General features: G+C 51.8%; 1 protein-coding gene across 2 annotated transcripts in view; it reads right to left on the bottom strand.

The window, feature by feature from the left end:
* LOC147736741 (uncharacterized) overlaps positions 1-23837 on the bottom strand; it is a 252304-nt gene that overhangs the window by 189449 nt on the left and 39018 nt on the right. The window contains exon 1 of one of the 2 annotated variants that reach the window (XM_086953455.1): positions 17446-17604. The exons of the other annotated variant lie outside the window; for it this stretch is intronic. The gene's annotated coding sequence lies outside the window, so the exon portion shown is untranslated. Of the gene's footprint in view, positions 1-17445; positions 17605-23837 lie in introns of those variants that run through there. 2 annotated transcript variants of the gene reach the window in all.

The following is a 23837-nucleotide window of genomic DNA, read 5'->3' as shown; positions in this document are numbered from 1 at the left end:
GTGGTGCCGGGCCGTGCCTGGCGGCCACCCTGCTAGCTCTCCTTCCTGACGGCTCACTGTCACCTCTGGCCCTGAAGCTGTCAGGAAAGACGTAAACCAGAAACATTCCAGTACTCGGGGTCCCTTGCACGAAGTTCTTCAAAGGCATTCCTGGGTATAAGAAGGAGCTGTGTCTCCCTCCAACTTGTTCTTGTCTTCAACTTGAATCTGCCAGGGGCTGTTGCTGCTTGAGCTCAGGGGAATCCCTGGCTCTGCCCAGCCCTGGGCACCTGATGGACCTTCCTGGATCCCTGGGGGACCCCTTTGCCTGTGGTCCCCTGCTGCAGACTGCTGAGGACTTCTTGCTTGCTTTTGCCAAGGCTTATTCTAGCCTGGAAGTGCCTGGAGGACTTTGCTGCTGAGTGCGCCTGGGAGCGCTTTACTTTTAAATCCGTCTTGGTCCTTGTAGCGCTGGAGGCGCTATGGTTTGATTCCTGGCGCTGATAGCGCTTTATCTGTAATCCGGGGCTGGAGGGCACGTGTTTTTGCCCTTTAGCGTTTTGGAGCGCTTTATCTGGCCCAAGCGCTTAGTAGCGCTTTGATTTTGCATTTAATGGAGGCCGGTGCCCACCCGGCATTGCCCCGTGTTGTCACCGCTGCGGCCCGGGGGCCTGAAGGCGATCAGGAGCCGAGGAGAGGAGAACGAAGGGGCCGGGACCCGATTGGTCCCTCACCGACAGGAGCCGCGCTCTGATTGGCCGTTGCAAGAGGCCTGCCCCCGAGAGTCGCGCTGGGATTGGCTGCCTGGCCCGCCGAGGCTCCGACGTCACTGGGAGGCTCGCTGCGAGGGCCGCGATGGGATTGGCCCATCGCTCGTGATCACCGCCGGGCCCGGGAAGAGGAGGAAGGCGCGGAGAGATGGCGGCCGGTTAACAGGGCTCCCGTGTGCCGAGGGAGCCCTGCAACGGGAGAAGAGACTGCCCGGGAGCCTGGCTGGCTCCACTCTGCGTCCCGGTCCCGAGACGGGGGACCGGGCCAAGCGAGGAGAGTCTGAGAGGAGCAGGAGCTCCTCCGTGGCCGCCGAGCCCCGCCCCCGCCGAGCAGGAGACCCGGTGAGTCTGGGCGGAGGGCTGGGCAGAGTGAGGAAGCTGAGCGGCGCGATGATGGAGCCTCCCCGCAGCAGAGCCGGTGAGTGAAGGGCTGCGGGGGGGGAAAGCTCCGTGCGGTGCCGGTCAAGGCGCCGAGTAAGGGCGGCCCCGAATGGCAGTGGGTCGCCCCAACGCATTGCAAAGCCTTCAAGGGCGGCCCCAGTTGGCAGTGGGTCGCCCCAACGCGCATGAGCCTAGAGAGGCTCAGAGGGGCCGCATTATGTTTATGAGCCCGTTTGGCTCCCGAGAGGGCCACCTTCGAGAGGGGGGGACTTCGGGGCATATTGTCGGTGCTCGTCCCTTCCTGCCCCCGAGTGTGAGGGCTAGAGTCCGGTGAGGCTCCAGGGGCACCAGTGTTTTAGAGCCTCGGTGGCTCCAACGTCTGAGGCATGTGCTATGCCCAGAGCCTGTGTGGCTCCAGCAGTGGCGCAGTTGGCGCCTAAGGGCCAGTGAGGGCCCTGGCGCAGTTTTATTGTTCTCCAGGTGCCCAGCACTTAGTGGGCACCTGCCACGTTTAGGCTTTTTGAACTTTGAGACTGGCGCTGCATGGCAGCGCACCCTGACACTGAGACTCAGGGCGTCTGAGCCCCAACAAGGCCATTGGCCTAGGGACTGCCACAGGTGGTGGCTTATGCGAGTTTGCGCAATGGTATGGTTATTGCACCTCTGAATGTGATCTTTTGCATCATGTGTTATTCCTGCACCTCTGAAGGTTTTTAGGCCTCATGTGATTTTTGCGCTATTGCTTTACTCTTGACACCTCTGAATGTTTGATGCATTATGTGTCTTTCTTTTCATGCGCTGCACCTCTGAATGGTTAGTCATCATGTGTCTTCTTGCGCTGCACCCCTGAATGTATTGTGATTACATCATGTGCTCTGTCCTTAACACCGCTGAATGTGTAGGTCTATACATCATGTGTTTTCTTTCTTTACTACTCCTCTGAATGTATATTCATGCATCATGGGTAGGGTGTTCTGATTTATACCCCTAAGTGGATTTCATCCTTAGGTGGTTGTTCTTTCTAGTACAGGTGGTCCTAGTGAGGTCCTGGGTACCTGCGTGACATGCTCCTAAGGTGTTTAGGGTTGCGTAGTGTGTACTTACCTGTTCCCAGTAGTTACTGGATGTGATTCATAACTGTTACTTTGTGCTACAGTGATTTTATATGCTTATTCTAATTTCTGACAAGTATTTCTATTTCGGAAAGTGTTGAATATGACAGTGGCCCATGTGGCCCTGTCTTGTGAATAATCCCATGTGAATATTGCCCGTGCCAATTGGCACCATGTATATGTGTGATTTTATCTGATGTGCTTTTACAATACAAAGGGTATTTTTATAATAACCTTGTGTGGAGTCTCTTTTGTGATGTACCTAGTATGTTGTTGCTATTGTGCGCTGACGCAAATGCTTTACACATTGCCTTCGAGTTTAGCCTAGACTGCTCGTGCCAAGCTACCAAGGGGGTGAGCAGGGGTTATCTTGGCGTGTGACTTCCTTGCCCTGACTAGATTGGTGGTTTCTGCCTGGCTTTGGCGTCAGCCTTAGCCTACCAGAAATAGCCAGTTCTAACAGTGACCAGAGATGTGTTCGTAGCGTGGGATGTCTAATATGAGCCTGGCTGAGGCGTTTTGGATTACTTGTAGTTTTTTCTGGAGTTTAGCGGTGGTACCTGCGTAGAGGGTGTTTCCGTAGTCCAGTCGGCTCGTGACTAGAGCGTGGGTGACTGTTTTCCTTGTTTCGGTGGGGATCCAGCGAAATGTTTTTCTGAGCATGCGAAGAATGTTAAAGCAGGAAGAGGATACGGCGCTGACTTGTCTGTTCATTGAGAGTGAAGAATCCAGGATGACGCCAAGGTTCCGTGCGTGGTCTGTCGGGATAGGTGCATTTCCGAGGGCTTCCGGCCACCAGGAGTCGTCCCATGCAGAGGGGGATTTACCTAAGATGAGGACTTCTGTTTTGTCTGAGTTCAGTTTCAGACGGCTTTGTTTCATCCATTCGGCGACTTCTTTCATTCCTTCGTGTAGGTTAGTTTTGGCGGTGCTGGGGTCATTGGTGAGAGAAAGGATCAGTTGAGTGTCATCCGCATAAGAGATGATGTTGAGGTTGTGTTGGCGTGCGATGGCCGCGAGGGGGCTCATGTATACGTTGAAGAGGGTGGGACTGAGTGAGGATCCTTGTGGTACGCCGCAGATGATTTCAGAGGCCTCGGACTTGAATGGTGGGAGGCGGACTCTCTGGGTTCTTCCGGTGAGGAACGAGGTGATCCATTCCATTGCCTTTCCTTGGATTCCGATGTTTCTGAGGCGTTGTAAAAGGGTGCTGTGGCAGACTGTGTCGAAGGCTGCAGAGAGGTCGAGGAGGATGAGGGCGACTGTGTCTCCATTGTCCAGTAGGGTTCGAATGTCGTCTGTTGCTGCGATGAGGGCGGTCTCAGTGCTGTGTTTGGCTCGGAAGCCAGATTGTGAGGGGTCGAGTGATTTGTTGGCTTCGAGGAAGGCGGCGAGCTGGTTGTTGACAGCTTTCTCGATGACTTTGGCCGGGAATGGAAGAAGCGAGATGGGGCGGTAGTTTTTGAGTTCGTTGGGGTCTGCTGTTGGTTTTTTCAGGAGGGCGGTGAGTTCAGCGTGTTTCCAGTCTTCTGGGAAGGTAGCGGAGTTGAAGGAGCAGTTGATGACGTCTCGGAGGTGCGGAGCTATGACGGAGTCTGCTTTGTTGAAGATGTGGTGAGGGCATGGGTCTGTGGGGGATCCAGAGTGGATGGAATTCATCAGGCGGATGGTGTCCTCAGTGGAGATTGGGTTCCAGGCGTTAAGGGTGTTAACGGGGGGAAGATGGTCAGCTGATGGTAGGGTGGGTTGGCTTCCGGGTTGGATGTCAAAGCTGTTGTGGATGTCAGCAATCTTGTTGTGGAAAAAAGAGGCTAGGGAGTTGCAGAGGGTTTGAGAGGGGGTGACGTCGTTGGAGTTGGCCGAGGGGTTGGAAAATTCCTTGACGATGTTGAAAAGTTCCTTGCTGTTGTGGGCGTTGTTGTCAAGTCGATCCTTGAATGCTGTTTTCTTGGCTTTTCGGATCAGTTGGTGGTGAGTACGGATGGCGCTTTTGAAGGCGTCCTTGTTGCTGGTGGATGGGTCTTTTTTCCAGGCCTTTTCAAGGGAGCGGCACAGTTTCTTGGACTTCTTGAGGTCATTGTTGAACCATGAGGCCTTCTTGATGCCAAGTTTGTGTTGACGTTTTTTCAGTGGTGCTAAGGTGTCGGCGGTGTTGGATAACCAAAGGGTGAGGTTGGAGGCGGCTTCGTTGGCGTTAGAAGAGGGGGCTGGGGAGGTTTGAAGGAGCGATGTGGAGATCTGCTCCGTGGTGATTTTGTTCCAGTTTCTTTGTAGAGTTGGTTGGAGGTGGATGATGGGTTTCGGCTTGTTGTAGGTGAAGTGAACGCAGCTGTGGTCAGTCCAGAGGAGATCCGTAGTGTGGCTGAAGGAGACATGGTTGCTGGAGGTGAAGAGGGGGTCAAGTGTGTGACCTGCGATGTGGGTGGGGGAGGTGACCAGTTGTTTAAGTCCGAGGTTGGCTAGGTTGTCCAAGAGGGCGGCGGTGTTGCGGTCGTTGATCTTTTCAAGGTGGAAGTTGAGGTCTCCCAGAAGGATGTAGTCTTTGGAGGGGAGCGCGTGTGGAGTGATGAAGTCCGTGATGTCTTCGCTGAATTTTGCGCGGGGTCCTGGTGGTCTGTAGAGGAGGGTGCCTCTGAGTGTGGTCTTGGGGTCGATGTGGATCTGGAAGTGAAGGTGTTCGGAGTTAGCGAGGTTGGCGTCAGAGCTGGTTGAGATGCGGATTGATTTCTTATGGACGATAGCGATTCCACCTCCTGTATGGTCGGTGCGGTCCTTGCGTGTGATCTTATAGTCGTCAGGGATAGCGATGGCGATGTCAGGGGCGGAGGAAGCGTTCATCCATGTTTCCGTTAGGAAGGCGACGTCAGGAGAGATGGTGTCTAGTAGGTTCCAAAGGTCAATGGCGTGCCTGTGGACCGAGCGGGTGTTGAGAAGGATGCATTCTAGGTGGTTGGGGTCGGGAATCTGTGTTGTGGTCGTAGCGGAGATGTTGTCGGTGCCGCTAAATTTGCAGGAGAGGCAGGAGAACGGTCCATGGGTGCATCCAGGAGCGGCTTGGACGCAGTTGGGGGCGCGACCGGGGTTAAGGGCTAGGAGGGTGGCGGCATCGTAGGTGACGCGGGGGGGCTGGGCAGCGCGAGGGGCAGGGGGTCTGGCGCTGGGCGCGGTCCAGGCGCCATCGGGCGTAGACGGGCTTACCTTTGGCGCACCTTCGGCGAGGCCGTAGCGCGTGGACGCTGCGCGTGGGGCCATTGGCCATAAATGGATGGTGGAGGGGGCGGAGCGTGGGAGGGTCAGCAGCTGGGAGGCGGTGGCGGGAGGAGGGGCGGCAACAACAACAACAACGCAAAATGGAGGGTCAAAGGCGAGAGCCTTACACGCAGTAGCAGCTGAGTAAAGTTTAAATGCAAAATAACTGCCTCAGCGACGTCGCGTTAAAAATTAAATAAGAGCGACAGTGCGGCGCTGATTAAATGAGTCAGATACACAGAGCAGCCCAATTAATTAAATAATTAAGTTAAGTTAATCTCAGCAGTGCAGCGCTATGAAGCGATCGTGTAGCGCTGTACAAAGAAAGGTTATCTGAGACAATGCAGCGCTAGGAGGTTAAACGATACCAGGCTGGAGCGTGGGGGAGCAACCGTGCTGAAGGAGGGTCCAGGCGGTCACAGTGGTCTCGGGAGCGAGGAAGGGTTCTAATCGTGGGTGGGAGGGTCAGCAGCTGGGAGGCGGTGCTGGTGCTGTGAAACTGTGCTGGTGGAGGTGGCTGAAGCCATCCGGGAGTGCCGTAATTTTGCTTGACCTCTCGGCGGCGTTCGACACGGTCCCACATGTTCTTCTTCTCTCATGTCTGGCTAAGATCGGTCTGTCAGGCATCGTGTGGGACTGGTTTAGGTCATTTCAGGATGGGCGTGCCGAGCAGATCTGGATCCCATCATCCTCCTCCTCCCCTCAACCGGTAACAACCGGTGTTCCATAGGGTTCCTCACTTAGCCCCCTTCTTTTTAACATCTATGTGACCCCGCTGGTCTATTTGGCAGAGGAGTTGGGGGCTAAGGTGATGGCATATGCAGATGATACCCAGCTGCTTTTTACCTGGGACAAAGAGGCGGACACTGTATTACCGGTTCAACACTGTCTGTCCTCTATTTTTAAATGGCTGGCTGAGGCGCAGCTTAAATATAATGTAGAAAAAACTGGAGGTTCTGCTCTTTGGCAAATTTCCCCTTAATTTTAGAGAGCAGCTCTGGCCTCCTGAGTTTCCTTCACCCACCTCATCATGGAATGCAGCAAAAAACTTGGGGGTTTGGTTTGAGGAACGTCTTTCCTTCTCAACACACATCAACAAGCTGACTGGATGTTGTTTTGGCCTGCTTAAAACCCTCAGAAGATTTTCCCACTCCTCCCTCTAGCAGCGAGGAAAGCTGTTGCCTGTGCTCTGATCCGTTCTAGGTTGGACTATGCGAATACCCTCTATGCAGGTGTTCCTGGGTACCTGCTGAAAAAACTGCAGGTGGTTCAAAATACAGCAGTCAGACTTTTGTTGGGCATTCCGGCTAGAAACAGTATCCGACAACAGCTATGCTCTCTTCACTGGCTCCCCATATTGGAGCGAGTCAAATTTAAATCCTTGATTTTGGCACACCGCTCCCTGCATGATCGTGGTCCTCTCAATTTACAGAGCCGCTTTTCTTTTTATGTTCCTGCACGTCCTTTGTGGTCCTGGTCCCTTTGCTATGCTCTGACCCTTCGCTTTAAGCTTCAGAGAATAGGGGGCAGTTCTTTTACGGTGAAGGCGGCGGCTGCCTGGAACGCCCTTGTGACGGGGTGGCGGATGCAGGGGATGACAATGCTGTTGTGCACGCAGACGGGTGGTCTGCTCTGCCGTTGACCCCCCTTTCTGTTGTCCCTACACAGACTGATGCCTCTGCTGCTGTACCTACGGATTGGTGGTCGGCTATACCACGGACCCCCCCTGCCGTCCCTGCACAGACTGATGACACTGGTCTAATAAACTGGGGTACGACGGAGATCGACAGTGTGTGGAGCTGTGTACCGGCGGAAGAACACGGCCCCTTTAACTGCGGAATACACGACGGCGTGGCTCCACCCCCTGCGAGCGTGGAGGAGTCAAATGCCGGAAGAGAGAAGGAGAAGACGGACGGCGTTTCCCTGGAGGCGGAAGGTGTGTTGGAGTGGAGACGGAGAGCAGTGGAGTCGAGTGTCGGATGAGGAGAGGAGTGCGGAAGGAGCCCAGCCGAGAGCGTCAAGCCAGGAGGCCACCGATTTGGCGCTTCGCCCTGCCACGGTCCCACGGGAGGAGCGTGGCTGAACAAGGTACGGGGTACTGTGGCGGGCTGGGTGGGGAGGAGTGACCCGAAGAAATCTCGAGACCCAGTGTAAATATTGTACAGTCAAACAACCCCCCCCCTTCACGAGCACGTCGACCGGCTGTAATTAACTGAGCACTTGGTTTCCCTCACTCCCCGGGCCCTTGCAAGTCCAGCACGGACGCCCCAGTGATTATTCTATTTCTTTTCTTTCTTTTCCGGGACGCATCCGGACGAGGTCACGAACCAGTACCACAGGGTGACGACATCTCCTTCCCTCACTACCGGAGAGAGCGTCTCGACCAGTCTACAGCCCTGCATCATTCTGGATAGCTCAGGATTTACAAGAGGTGTCAGAACGGAGACCTCTGACTTTGCAAAACTGAGAGTGACTTCTAAAAGGCGTAAAGCCTATTTAAAAATAAAACCTTCACTGAGAGCACTATTCCCTGACTCTGCCTCACTGGATCTTGCACCCCATACTTCTGACTCGTCTTCCCCTGTGTTCCACAAGCCTGCCCCTTTACAGCCCTTCTTACTTTACTTTACTTACTTTACTTTACGCACTATCCAGGACCCTGCTGTGTTCAGGAGGAAACTGAAAACTCATCTATTCTCCGGCTAGTACTCCATCTCCTCCCCCGCGAGGCTCTGCGCCAGGATACTCATGAGTAGCTGTGCTCGCTATAAATTTATGTAACATAACATAACAGAGATTCTTTTGGTATTTACAGTTTATAAGTTAAAATCCTAACATTGAACAGTGAGCTATTAACCGTCATCAAAGAACTGCATGAAAACTTCAAGGTATATATTAGAACGTTATGATTTTTCCCCAGTCTTTCCTTATCTTAATGTTGAAAAATTGATTAATTAGGATAGAAATCAATTCTGGTTAATAAAGTGAACCCGCCAACCATGGTGTTATGTTTTAAATTATGAGTTTGTGCCTCTTTAGTGTTGCAAAGCCATCCTGTGCCCCGGGCACTCCCCAAAGTTTTGCTGACTGGTACTGGTGGTACCTGACTGACTGACCCTGGCCTCTGCCTGAACAGGCACAGGGCCAGTGCTATTCTGAAAGAGACACTTAAAGATACCGTGAAAACACCTACATACACTAAGGTGCACTATGGGTTAGGGTACCCCTATGATTGGCATGACCTCTCCTATAAGGCCTTAGTACATAATGGGGCAAGGGGATTAGAACTACCTTTAAGTCGCTAGAATATTATAGAGCATGGCAGTTTAGAGGCCAGCAGCCTTTTCTGTGTTTGCATGTGTGCACTGCTGAAGCCAGAGGTCAGTTTAAAAGTAGCCCTGTGTTGTAGGACTGCTTTTAAAATGCAAATCATGTCCAAACTCAACTTTTGGGTTTGGCATACTTACAAATCGATCAACTACAATGCTGGAACAAAATTAAGTTAAGTGGAAAAATGTTTTCCACTTAACTATGGTTGTATCATATTTGCCACATAATGCATCATCTGCTGAATAATCTAACGATTTTACCCAAAACAATTTTGTAGCTCAAATGGATCAAAAACTACTAAAAGAAATGTGACTTATGTCGCTGTGAAGTGTAGGGCCCTTTGCAAAGGTTGACTGGTCACCTTTCCCTGTGCTGCATTTGTATGTTACACAGGTACTAATGATGCAAAAGCTTTGCAGAGGCTGTTAGTATGTATAAATATGTCACAATAATAAAGTATCATAAAATGCACCACATTACGCTGCAGCCTTTTAATTGTTGCATAATTTAGTCAACACTGCGACATAATTTTGGCCTCCATTACTGCATAACTCCAGTGGCGTGAAAGCAGGCTGCACATGTTAAAAGTGTTTGTGAATGAAGCCGAGGCCATGAAGTTTGCAAAATTAGGGGCTGATTACGATGGCAGGCGGACTTCAGTCTGTCAGCCATCAAATCGGGGAATGGAACCACTGGCCTTCAAGGTGGCAGTCCCACGATAGTAATTACAATGCGACCGCCACCATGGCGTTTGCAGTGCCTATCTTTCACATTGCAGCAGGTGCCGCTGGCTGCATCATCCGCTGCAATGTAAAAACTGACATGTTACATATATCACTGCACTACGTGGCAGGCACAATGCGGGGCCTGCCACATGGTTCAGTGATATGTAGGGGGACATCTTATATGCCCCCCGGGTCCAATGCCTGGGGGCTGAGGGGAAAATGGCCTGCTACGAGCCTCCAACGTCCCTTTCCGCCAACTTTTCCATGGCGGGTGAACCGCCATGGATAGGCTGGCGGGTAAGAGGTATTGTAATCCCTGGTGCGGTGCCTGGTAGGCACCACCAGCATTGAAGGAACCACGAGCCCCCCTGCCGCACTGGAAGGACCAAGGAGCCAGTCGGGTACGTGGCGGTTGGTCTTTCCGACTGCCAGGGAACCACCCACCATTGTAATATGGCTGGTGGTGATGCAGTCACCGATGGCGGTGGGGCTACCACTGACGGGGTGACATGGCGGTCCCACCTCCATTATAATCACCCCCTAAGTTTGGTGTGTATGCAAATCCTTCATTGCAGTTTCCTGGTGAGTTGCACTACTACTGCTGAAAAAGGCCAATGGAGGTACCGATGGGTGCGGTGGACTGGCCTCAAGGATCTTGTGACCTCAGTGACAGACACTGTCGATCTAGGGTGTGCTTCTTCGTATGCCTGCTCACAAGACTGGAGGTGAACTCAGTATGGATTATGGTGGACAGGCCTTCAAGGTTAACTCACATTTGCCACCGTTCGGGTCCACCTGCTGGTGCTATGACACCAGGGCTTCTAAGGTCTATCGGGCCTTCTAAGGTGTAGCATCAGAATCAGCTCTGTCAGGAGTGCGGTCTGGTGGACAGTTGTGAAGGCTGAAAATGATGCGCCAGTTCCAAATTCAGCAGCTCTGGCTAGAGTGCCACATCCTCTCCCACACTGAACACCATATTGACCCACTGAGAGAAATTTGCACTCCCTTCAGCTACAACTCGATTGTGCTGCGACTAAATCCAAACTATGCACTAGACGACAGTAAAATGCTGTCTGAAAAAAATCGGAGGGCAAACGGACATCGTGAGCAGCCACTCGCCGCCTCTGGGGACCTCACTCTGCAGTTCTCTCCCACCGCAGTAGTCCAGTGCAGCAGGAGGACGCCGCGGGGGAGACTACAGCTCTCAGAGTGCTCTGTGAGCACTTCCGCTTGCCAGCGCGCCCGGAGGTGCTTGAAAGGAAGCAGGCTTCGTCTGCATCGCGGGACGGGCGCAGGCATGTGCCTGGATAAGCCCGGGCAAAGGGCGGGCAGTCTGTGGCAGTCCGGGGCAGAACGAGGCTGGGCTGGGCCACCTCCATTGGCAGAACATTTCCACATGGACAAATCTGACAGCTACCAGTAACATCAGGTTAGTGTCAAGAACTGGTTAATTACTCTATACTTCTGTATCAAAACACGATTGCTGATTGGAAGGGTCCTCTATGTTGTATAGTGTATCATAGTTATTGTATACTATGGGGAAAAGAATACCAGCAGTGTCCAGGCCAAAGGATAAGCAGAAAATGGCTGTAACCACCATAGATAAAATGCTCCAGAAGACCATCGGTGTTGTTGCAACGGCCATACAGAATACTGAAAGGCGCCTTTCGCTCCCATCGAGTATGCCCCCATTTACGCACCAAGACAATTCATTGGACTCTTTGCTTGCTGCATCATACACAGGACTTCCTGGTGCAGACCCTAATGAGAACTGTATAATCGTGGACATGGTGCCTTCTGAACATTTCTCTATAGAACGTAGGCTTTCATCAACCCCCACCATGCTTAGGTCAAACAGGAATATGAGCCAAGAACCTTTTCCCCCATTAGAGAATGACCTGGCACATTTAGAGAGCATGGGACCGCGCCCAGATCCTGATATGTCAAATTCTGATTGGGACAAAAGTGTCAGTATTCCGGCACGAACCAGGGGACAAAAGGCTAAGATGAAATTGAAACATATAGACACTGAACCAGCGATTAATCAACAGAAAGACAAGGGTGGGCGCAAGCAACGACGGAGGACCCTTGGCCCCGCAGAGCAGAGAGGGGATAAGGGGGAGGGACAACCCAATGATATAAATATTCAAACTATAGAGGCCAGTGTAGTGATGGGGGATGAAGGATTTTGGGGGAGGATGGGGACCTTGCTAACTACCCTCCTAGGGCTAATTAACCAACAAATTCTAAAAATGGATAAGAGGCTGAGAGTGTTAGATGACCATGTATTAAAACTGGGCATAGGGCATAACCCAATACATAAATTTAACCTGGGGATAATCAATGGTTCTAAGGCCAAAAACACCATGGCTAGCACGAACACAGATGCCCATAACAAGGTCCCTACACCAATATCAACTCCAAGTACAAGTGAAAATTTAGCACATGCCCATCCCCCAGCTAAATGGGGTCCTAACCCTAACACGACAAAGGTAATCAGCCCAGATGGCATGGTCCCAACTATTGATATGAGCAAAAGGGCACCTACTGGACAAACTAACAATAAAAATGCCTAAAACACCCCAACAGCCAAGTTGGACCAAACTGTGGCAAATACGAATATGAGGCAGATCCCGACTCACATTAGTTTACCCCCTGAATGTGGGGCCTACGTGGATGTTCTAGTCAATGTGCCCAAATTGAGGAAGGACCAAGAGGAAAATTCTACAAGCCTTAAAAACAGAATCCTCCATTGGCTATGTGGAAACTGTAAATTTCCAATAGAAGAATCGAGGGAGATAATACATACCCAAAGAGTGGGGTGGGTTGGCCCGCTGAGAAAAAAGTTTGAGGGGGACTGTATAATTATAAATTTTAGGTCCCCCTATTGGGCCCAAAATACTCTTGCCAATGCCCCACCGCCCTCACCCTGGGAATTTAACACCACTTTGCTCCCTCTGGGCTATTTTTATAGGCATTTAATAGACCCACATTTTGATGGTGAGAATAACCCCATAGTGCATTATCAGGACTCAAATCCTAATATTAGGAACAATTCCTTATTTCGCTATCAAGACTCAAATTTTAACTTCAGGAATGGACCCCCATTGCGTCATCAGGCTGTATCCCCAGCATATCCAACGCCACACCTATACTTCCCTGTTTCGCACCAGCACAACCTAAGGGAGAGGCCCAACTTAGGGATTAATCAAAATCGAAACATGCCCCAGAATGAGTTGAGGTACACATACAACATCCCAACTCACAACCGTTTTGAACACGCCTTTTCTAACCTAGAAGATCAGGATTGACTGGGGATCAGTGAAAGTAATACAGTTTGTGAGAAGGCAAATAATGATAAAAGGGAAGATTTATTGCCAACAAAAACTAAAACAACTCAAGGAATAGCAGTGCATGATTATGTTGTCTCACCTACAGTTACACATGAGGACATAACCCCAGCACCGATTAAATTTAAGCAAAGTATAGATAAAAGTATTAGGAGTAAGCCAGTCCGCCCCTCCAATCATTCTGATTTGACAATACTTATCTGGAACGTTGCTGGGTTAGAATCAAGGTTGTTAGACCCACAATGGGTCCAGCTATTAGATGGTAAAGATATCATCATGTTTCAGGAGACATGGGCTGTAGGGAACTTACACATAGAGGGCTACCACTGTTTCAGTGTGACAGCACCTAAGCCTGATTTTGGTCGTGCAGTAGGTGGATTATTCACTGGGATTAAAATATCGGCCGGCGGCACTATTAGAGATTTATCGGGAGGGAACCTGAATATACAGGTCCTTGAATTCAAGAGAAAGACCAGGATTTATTTCATACATTTTTATAATAATGATTTTTACTCCATACCCAATAAGAACTCTGTAGCGCTCTCTAAGATCCTACGAAATCTGGAATCGAATTTAGATACAAAGGAGGTGACAGGGATCCTCATCGGGGGGGATTTTAATGCAAAAATAATAAAGAATCGTCAGTCTAAAGATAACAATCACTTAGACCAAGCAAAACGCAGGGGCATAGAATTAGACAACATATTAACTGAGCACATTCTTAGCAATGTCATGGATGTAGGTCACACCCCTAGCATGCATTGCGCTCCCACGTTTAGAGGTAGGGAATGCTTCTCGACTATTGATTTTATCTTCATGTCTCCCAATTTAATAGACCACGTAATAAAATCCACAGTGATGGAAACAATATTTGGAGACCATAACCCCCTTACAGTTACTTTGCACCTAGGGCCGAGCCCAGTATAATTTAAATGGTGCAAGAGACATTACACCTTCGGGAGATGGTCTGCGATTAAAATGGAGGGGAGTTGACAGTGGGGCAATATTAGCATTTGTACAAAAGGAACATCCCCATATAATCAATTCCTGCTTATCCCAGGATGAGAATTGCCATAGGATAATCGCGGACTTCGGCAAACTGTGTCTTGCTATAAAAACCTGCTTATCAGTTTCATTGCCAAAGAAAGGGAAAGACCCAAGGTGGTTCGACACTGCCTGTTCATTAGCAAATAGGGCATTGCGTACGGCATGAATTACCAAGCCCAGGTGCACAGCAGAGGTACAGGCGGCTAGAAAATATTATAAAATTAAAATAGCCGAAAGGAAGGCTGCATTACTGACGGAACAGTGGGAGTCGCTGGTCGGAAGTGCACATCTGAAGAGCAGCGGCCCCTTCTGGACGTCCGTGAGGAAAATGCAAAGTATAGATAGCTGTAATATTAACAGCAGTGCTTGGGAGGCCCATTTCTCTAAAATATATGCAGCACCACCCGAGGAAATAACAAGCTTTGCCCCTGGACAGTTGTGTGGTTTACAGATTGACCTCTATGAGGTAGAAGTAGCCATCAGACAGAGCCTTGGCAACAAGGCTCCTGGTCCTGATGGACACCCCATAGATGTCATTAAACACGGTCCGGACTTATGGGCACCAATCCTTCTTAATGTCTTTAACAGTTTGCCAACAGCACCTATGCCGTGTACATGTGTTCACCCCAGTATCAGTGCATGAGGGAAACAAACACCCCTGTACATGTGTTCACCCCATTATCAGTGCATGGGGGAAACAAACACCTGTGGACATGTGGTCACCCCATTATCAGTGCACGGGGGAAACAAACACCCGTGTACATGTGTTCACCCCAGTATCAGTGCACGGGGGAACAAACACCCGTATACATGTGTTCACCCCAGTATCAGTGCATGGGGGAAACAAACACCCGTGTACATGTGTTCACCCCAGTATCAGTGCACAGGGGAAACAAACACCTGTGTACATGTGTTCACCCCAGTATCAGTGCACGGGGGAAACAAATACCTGTGTACACGTGTTCACCCCAGTATCGTGCATGGAGGAAACAAACACCCGTGTACACGTGTTCACCCCAGTATCAGTGCATGGGGGAAACAAACACCTGTGTACATGTGTTCACCCCAGTATCAGTGCACGGGGGAAAAAAACACCCGTGTACATGTGTTAACCCCAGTATCAGTGCACGGGGGAAACAAACACCCGTGTACATGTGTTCACCTCAGTATCAGTGCATGGGGGGGAAACAAACACCCGTGTACATGTGTTCACCCCAGTATCAGTGCACGGGGTAAACAAACACCCGTGTACATGTGTTCATCCCAGTATCAGTGCATGGCGGAAACAAACACCCCTGTACATGTGTTCACCCCAGTATCTGTGCATGGGGGAAACAAACACCTGTGTACATGTGTTCACCCCAGTATCAGTGCACGGGGGAAACAAACACCCCTGTACATGTGTTCACCCCAGTATCAGTGCACGGGGGAAACAAAGACCCCTGTACATGTGTTCACCCCAGTATCAGTGCATGGGGAAACAAACACCTGTGTACATGTGTTCACCCCTGTATCAGTGCATGGGGAAACAAACACCCCTGTATATGTGTTCACCCCAGTATCAGTGCACGGGGGAAACAAACACCCCTGTACTTGTGTTCAACCCAGTATCAGTGCGTGGGGGAAACAAACACCCGTGTACATGTGTTCACCCCAGTATCAGTGCATGGGGGAAACAAACACCCCTGTACATGTGTTCACCCCAGTATCAGTGCACGGGGGAAACAAGCACCCCTGTACATGTGTTCACCCCAGTATCAGTGCACGGGGAAACAAACACCCCTGTACATGTGTTCACCCCAGTAGATGTGCATGGGGGAAACAAACACCTGTGTACATGTGTTCACCCCAGTATCAGTGCACGGGAGAAACAAACACCCCTGTACATGTGTTCACCCCAGTATCAGTGCAAGGGGGAAACAAACACCCCTGTACATGTGTTCACTCCAGTAGCAGTGCACGGGGGAAACAAACACCCGTGTACATGTGTTCACCCCAGTATCAGTGCATGGGGGAAACAAACACCCCTGTACATGTGTTCACCCCAGTAGCAGTGCACGGGGGAAACAAACACCCCTGTACATGTGTTCACCCCAGTAGCAGTGCACGGGGGAAACAAACACCCCTGTACATGTGTTCACCCCAGTATCAGTGCACGGGGAAACAAACACCCCTGTACATGTGTTCACCCCAGTAGAAGTGCATGGGGGAAACAAACACCTGTGTACATGTGTTCCCCCCAGTATCAGTGCATGGGGAAAACAAACACCTGTGTACATGTGTTCACCCCAGTATCAGTGCACGGGGGAAACAAACACCCCTGTACATGTGTTCACCCCAGTATCAGTGCACGGGGGAAACAAACACCCCTGTACATGTGTTCACCCCAGTATCAGTGCATGGGGAAACAAACACCCCTGTACATGTGTTCACCCCAGTATCAGTGCACGGGGGAAACAAACACCCCTGTACATGTGTTCACCCCAGTATCAGTGCACGGGAGAAACAAACACCCCTGTACATGTGTTCACCCCAGTATCAGTGCACGGGGAAACAAACACCCCTGTACATGTGTTCACCCCAGTATCAGTGCACGGGGAAACAAACACCCTTGTACATGTGTTCACCCCAGTAGAAGTGCATGGGGGAAACAAACACCTGTGTACATGTGTTCACCCCAGTATCAGTGCATGGGGGGAAACAAACACCCCTGTACATGTGTTCACCCCAGTATCAGTGCACGGGGGAAACAAACACCCCTGTACATGTGTTCACCCCAGTATCAGTGCACGGGGAAAACAAACACCCCTGTACATGTGTTCACCCCAGTATCATTCCACACAGTTGTGTGTCAAGGAGACATTTCAGTAGATGAATATAAATGGGGCCAGGGCCGGCTCGAGGCATGTGCAAGCTGTGCACCTGCACAGGGCCACCAAACCCCAGGGGCCACCACGCCAATATATATCCTTAATATATTAATCCTCTGAGGATGGATGCATATGTGCGTGGTGGCCCCTGGCAGGGATTTGGCGGCCTCCGGCTCTGTTCCACTTCTAAACACCCTGACCCCCTCCCCTCTTTACTGGCCTCCGTGCTCCGCCCCACCCGGACCCCCTCTTCCGGGCCCCCTTCCTATGCTCCTTGCCCAGGGCCACCATGAGCCTAGAGCCGGCCCTGATGGGGCAGTTAGTAAGATCCTGGCCTATAAAGGGGGGCAGTTAAGATCCTGGACTATAAAGGGGGGCAGTTAAGATCCTGGACTATAAAGGGGGGCAGTTAAGATCCTGGACTATAAAGGGGGGCAGTTAAGATCCTGGACTATAAAGGGGGGCAGTCTTTCACATTCTGGCGGTGTCTTGCAGTATCATTGGTGGCATTTAGTTAAATAAAAAAGACCAGCCTGAAGCGAGTTTCAAACTATCCCCCCCCCCCCCCCCCCCCCGCACCGCCGCTTGTAAGTCCCTCAAAGGGGCCCCCCTGACACACCCTGGAGCCTGACCTGGTTCTTAGGCGGTGGCCCTCAGTGCTGGGAGGGGTGCAGAGCAGACGCTGCCACAATCCGACGTAGAGGCCCCCCTCGGCTTCGCCCCTGGCATCAATCACTGGCCTCACTGTGAGTCAGACACCTTCAGTCAATCATTAACCCTCGCCGGCTCAAAGGGCACTGTGCGTCAGAGCCAGAGCTCTGAAACAAAGCGACAGAAGGGGCTGTGATTGGAGGACTTCATCCGGGTGCGCCCCTCAGGTGTGCACGTATGTAACACACGAATCACACTCAAAGGACACACGTCACATCATATGTGCGTAAATGGCTCTTTCTGTATCTTTAAATGTATTAAACGTGCAGCCTGTGCGCGTGCACCCGTCGGTCACATTATTCTACTTTGGAGTGATGCGTGGGTAAAACCAGGGCTTTAAGTGGGCCGGGTCTCACCGGTGCTGAGCCCCAGCAGTGTTTTTTGAGGAGGCCTCGAGACGGGTCTGCATCGGGCTCAGTGACCGCAGGGGCTGATGGGCGCTGCTCACACTCTCACTAGTGGAGAAGGACGGTACTTCATGACGTCATCTCTATGCATTCCCCTTCTTTTTTTAATGCTCGGGAGCATTGACATTGTCGTGGGGTCACCAGAGCTTTAAGTGGAGCTTTGTCAATATTATATATACCAAGCCGTAGTTGATGGTTATTTATCTTATGCAACTAACAATCACTGACAAAGCCAATAGTCCTGCCGTGTTGTAGTTATGATGTTCGGTGCTGTGCCATGCCTTCATGCAATGACAGAAACAGCAAAATACAGGTCCGGTGGCACACTTGCTGAGTACAGAGTTTTGGGTTACGTTTTTAAGCCACGCCCCTTTGAGAGACCCTCCAGTTTTTTCACCCCACTTAAAGGCCCACTTCATTTGCCTCCTACAATAACCTGCAATTCCATGACGAAAATGAAAAGGTACGAGTTCGCTCACTCGAAGGGTCAGGGGTCACAGGCTGTGCCCCCCACCTCGGATCGGCCTTACCGATGCAGTGGGGGTCTTTGGGGCCGAGGGAGGCTCGATGCCAGGTCTGATAGGTGAGGCTATGACACTGCAAGCACAGGAGCGCCCTGTGCAGGACGTGACGTATGCACAACTTTTAAAATTCGCCAAAATGACACAAACGTGGCCTCACGTGAGCTCGAGTTGCTGGGATCTGCAGGCTGTGGAATTACACGTCATTATGTCATGAATATGGACTGGTATCATAGAAAGGGGGGTGAGCAACCGAGGGCGCCAGGTGGGAGTGGGCGATAGTGATGGACACTCGAGACAGAGACAACACATCTGTCTGGAGGGTGGGTGGGCTAAAGGCATCAGTGGGCAGAGCTGGGCAACTGTATGGGGCCTGGGACAGGAGGAGTCGGGGGCTTTGGGGGAGGCTACAGCATGATGTTGGTGCCCCTAGGTGGAGAAGGGGCAGGTGAGAGACCGGACAGAACCGATGTGGGAGTGCAATTTTGGGGACTTGTTACCGTAATAGGGTAGTACTGAAGAGGAAGTACCGGTCTACCGGGCCCCGATGAATGGGTGGTGGGGTGCGCTGGTTCTTTTGGAGTCTCAGATATTTACTTCTTACATAGGGGAAATACACGTGCCTTTCGAGTTGAAATGGCGGAGGGCTGCGCAGAGGTCACTTGAGAGGCAGAGCCTTGGAGATGGTGAATTCTCTGAAAGGCAGGGGCAGCAACAAATGCTCCTACCTGTACACAGATTCCAAATGTGTTTCAGAATATGTGTAGAACTGAAGCTGTCTTTGTTCAATAACGTCGTACTCACTGGAAATATGGTTCTCCTAAATGGAATAGGATGCCTTTATTTTCCAATCAATGTGTACACGTTAGGCAATTATTCAGGTTTAAAAACAGGAGCGTTAGCCAAGATTGTATGAGAAGGCCCTATGTGTACATATGTACAGTATGATACGGGTACTTCATGCAGGCGTGCCAAAGGTATGAACATGACTTTGCGGCAGTCAACATGGGGAGTTATTTACGGTAACCATGTTTCTGCTCATTTATTGTATTCCTCATTTTAGCATTCTCCTCTGCTTCTCTGCCACCAGCCTTGTGCTAGCAGTTGCAAAGACTGGAATTAGCCGTGCGGTGTGTATGTAAAGATTCTGGAGTGTGCCTTGAAATATGGGAGTGTACATTTAAATGTTGTGAAGAATCGCTGTATTTTTTCTATGCGTTCCAAAGCCCAAATATTGTTCTCTTCATATAGAGAATAGAACAACAGTACTGGTTTCTGAGCAGCTGAAGCCCTGTGAGCCCAATGGGCTTTGTGCGCATGGTATTAACCATTGTGCAGCATACAGGTCCCACGTTCAATCTCTGCGCCTGCCCGAGGCCACGCAGTGGCCATCAAGAGGGCAGGCACCTAGTCAAGGAGGGCGGTCCCGCCCCCAGCTGCATGTCCGGCACATCCGCCTCACCGGTTGGAGGAGGCGGCTTGCCGAGAATCTCGTCTGGGCGGCGGGGAGGGGCTTCCTGGGTACTTATGCCACGGTGCCCTTCTCCTGAGCCTCTTTGCCGCCCGGACGCCGTCGTGAACTTGCGGGACACTCTTTTGGACAATCTCGTCGTGCTGAGGTGAGCGAGGCCTTGGGCCTACCCTCTCCCCCCCCTTATCGTAGCCGCCTGCTCCCTCCTTGTGAGGTGAGAGCCTGGCGAGGCGGCCCGCTAGAGCGGGCTGCTGTGGGGGGGGACGTCCGGTTTCCGTTCCAGTCTTAGTCCTCATGTCAGTGCGGGCCCGGCCTGTACTTGTCGGGCCCCGCTGTAATTGCTATACCGAGTCCCGTTTCACGTCGGATTGGTGACTTTGTGTGAATTCTCCGGCGTCGGGGGGGAGGGTGAGGGTACAGTTGCCGCAAGATGGGGCCTGTATTCTCCGTGAGCACAATACCTCCGTTTTCCTCCCCCCTCCCCCCCCTTCCCCCCCATTTTGGGAATTCCGGGTGGCCATTTTGTGTGGTATTGTGGTCAGCCTTACAGTTAGTTCCAAGTGGGGGCCGCGTGATTGATCAAGGGGAACTTTTTTCCAGGTTGTGCGTGTGTGCGTTTAATGTTGTGATTCACTCGAGGGCTGCAAGGTAGAGGGTATCAGATGCCGAAGCCGGGTGCTTCACGGAGCTCGGTCCACACGGGCGAGGGACTGCACGTGCGCTCGTTGCTAATTTACCGCGCAGCCCTTTCCTCCACGGATCCAGGCCCACCCCTTCCCCCCCCCCCATTGTCTGCCAGTCGGTCAATGTTCATTCAAAAACGGGATATCCAAGCCTGCTGGCATATCCATGTTTGTATTGTAGTTTATCGCCCAGTTTTGTGCATCATGATGATATATTTTATTTAAAATGGCATATCCATGTTTTATTGAAGATCTTATCCTAAGTTTTATGCCTCGTGTTTTACATTTACTGAATGCACAGTCGAATGTTTGTCGGGGTGGCGCGGTGTACCAGGTAGCCTGTACGGGCGTTCTACGCATTTCTGAAATATTTAAATGCTCGAAGCAGTAAGGGGGGGGGGCGCAGAGCTTGCCGGTGTCCGGTCCACGTGGGCACGGGATCCGGCGAGCGTTTTTGCGTGTCCCCCCTCGATCTGCCATATGCATAGCTTATGTTGTCGATTTGAACTGTTCACATTTGCGCCTTTCGTTCCAGTGGGGGGATGGCTTTGCTCAATTGTGCTACTTTTGCTATGTTATTGCGCGAGTTGTATTTATTGTGCAAGTTTAAGTTTTACAGATGGGCCCTCGTGCCGTCTCTGCCTCATTTAACCTGTATAGGAGGTAGGGTGCGGAGCGCGTTGCTGGGGTACCCGGTCCACGTGGGCGCGGGACCCGGTGAGCGCCCAGCGAGTCTCTCAACGTGTTTTGCCTCTTTCTCTCTGCCCCATATGCGGCTAGCAATGGATAAGGGTTCGTGGTGGGCTACTCGCGTGACGGGATGTTTCCTTCATAGAGGGGGGGGGGGAAGGTGGGGCCTGCTCGGGCAGGGGCCCGGGCCTGCGAGGGTGCTGCTGCCTGGCGCCTGCCCCCTCCCTCGAATCGGAAGGGTACTAATTTTCGGTGTTTTCTTTCTTAGGAGGCGCCTTCTAGGCTAACTTACTGGCTTTTCTTTCAGTGTGGGTGCGCAGCACCGGCTATTGCGGCCTCGGCGGCGTCCTGTTTAACATGCCTCCTCCTTTTTCTTGCAGAATTCGGCCCTTTCGTGCAATCGCTACCGCACCTAGGCCTTCTGGGGTGTCCGGGTTTGCATCAGTGCATCCACCCCCCCCCCCCCTTCCCCCCCTCACGCGCCCTCGCTTCCTCAGTGCCAGCGCAAGGTATGTTTTCGTGTGCGTGAGCGATTAGGTTGTTTAATCAAGGGTTTTTCTCGCTTTCTGCTTTGGTTGTGCCGTATGCCACGGGCCCCCTTTTCCAGTTGTACATGAACTTTGGTGCTCATTGCGTCCCGATAAGGGCATTTTGTGTTCGCGACAAAGTGTTTTACACCCCCTTTTGTTGTTTCAGGAATTTTACCCGGTCAAGGAACAGCATCGGGGCCGTACATTAGACTAAGTCTCGTGAATAATAGCAGAGGTATGTACGTGCGATGGGCCGGCCTACCGTAGGGGGAGTCGGTTGGGTGTCAAGTCTTTACCCTCCACAGGTCCAGTTATAGGGATGTGAGGGGGGATAGCCTACATGGGGTGGGATGTGCCTGCTGGCTTGACAAAAGTCGTTTGAATGCAGTTGCTCACGGTTATCTCTTTTTGCAGGATACATTCGAAGGCACCATGGAGAGTCGAGGGTCCCCCCCTCTTTTTTCACAGACATCCCAGGTTGAGGATTCAGGGCTAGGACCGTCGCAGGACCCTCAGATGAAAGCCCTTTTGGACATGATAAAGACCAATGGGGTGGCGTGGGCCAGTGGACTTTTACTAGCCAACCCCCCTAAGGCACCAGGGCCGTCCCCCGCCCCACAAATAACTGAAATAGAGGTGGCAGAGGACACAGCCACAGTGAGGTCTAAGCGCACGAGGAAGCCAACAGTCAAGGACTTCCCAGCGGAACCCCCCTCAAAGACCAGGGCGGCTGACCCGTTCAGGAATGTGATAGTGCACGCCCCGGCATCCCCCCCAGCGGTGGTCCGGGTGTGCCCCCCCTCGCCCCCTCGCATGGCGGCCTCTAGTGCGGAATTCGCGACCCGGGAAGATCTGGGTAAGATTACAGACTCGCTGGCGTCTTTTATGTCGGAAATAAGAGCCAGTTTGTGCCCTGCCCAGACACGGTCACCTGTTTCTATGCAATCTGTAATTTTGCCACCGCTAGCAGTGGCCCCTTTGACTTCTGCCGGAGAGGCAGATGTGGTGCAAGTGTGGGGTGGTACTTCTTCCCAAGGGGGGGATAATGCTGGTCCCATCAGTGTTTCTATTGTCCCTCCGGTCAGCTCTCCCCCCAGTCTGGTGACTGGAGCTCTTCTCCCACAGGTTTTGCCGCCGGCGCAGAGTGTGCCCCAGGAGGCCCTCTCGCCCGCGGTGGTCTCAGTCCAGCCACAGGTGGGTGCATCTGCCGCTCCTCCACCCTTTCCAGCTGTCAGTGCTGTGGCCCCGCCAACAGCTGTGGTGTCCATCCCCGCGCCCACAGCCCTGATGACAATGGCACCTCTTCTGTCTGGCAAATGTTCCCTTGGCTGGCAAGTTCCTCAGGCGGCTAAGGAAGGCATTTGGCGGAGGGAGTTCATAGACATTTTCTCGCTCCTTATGCTGAGGGCGGATGGGGTGGATGTGAGCAGGATGGGGTCGAAGGATGAAGAAAAGAAAGCACGCTTCCAAACCTGGCCTGAGAAGACAATCAAAAACTGGCGCCAGGCCTTTGCCATCTTGGCGGCTGTCATAACTGAGCGTTTCCCAGAACAGGCACAGGGTCTTTTCCAATACAATAGTGTAATAATTAACGAAGCGGAAGCAACATCAGGGATGGGGTGGTACTTGTATGATTGCGAGTTCCGAAAAAAGATGTCTGTCTGCCCGGAGCTGGAATGGGACCAGGTTGAAGTCAGACTGTGGATGGTCCACATGGGCAAAGGAAAAGTAGAGAGTGGTGTCAACAGTGTGGTCCAGGCTAGGAAGACAGACAATGAAAAGCATTTCACGCAGAAGAAGAACAATTTCAGACAGTCCTTTCGAGGGGGGCGAGGGGGGGGCAGTTTTAACAAATAGTACACCAAGAAGTATGTTTCTCCCTCATGCAGGATGTTAAATGCTGGGAACTGCACCTGGGGGAAAGCCTGTAAGTTCTCCCATGTTTGCAGCAAGTGCGGTGGTTCCCACCCCGAGTCGTCCTGTGAGAAGAGATCCCCCGCCTCCAACGCTG

Source organism: Lissotriton vulgaris, chromosome 1_2 (assembly GCF_964263255.1).
Source record: "Lissotriton vulgaris chromosome 1_2, aLisVul1.2, whole genome shotgun sequence".
Lineage (NCBI taxonomy): Eukaryota > Metazoa > Chordata > Amphibia > Caudata > Salamandridae > Lissotriton > Lissotriton vulgaris.
This window is presented reverse-complemented; position numbering and strand designations above follow the sequence as displayed.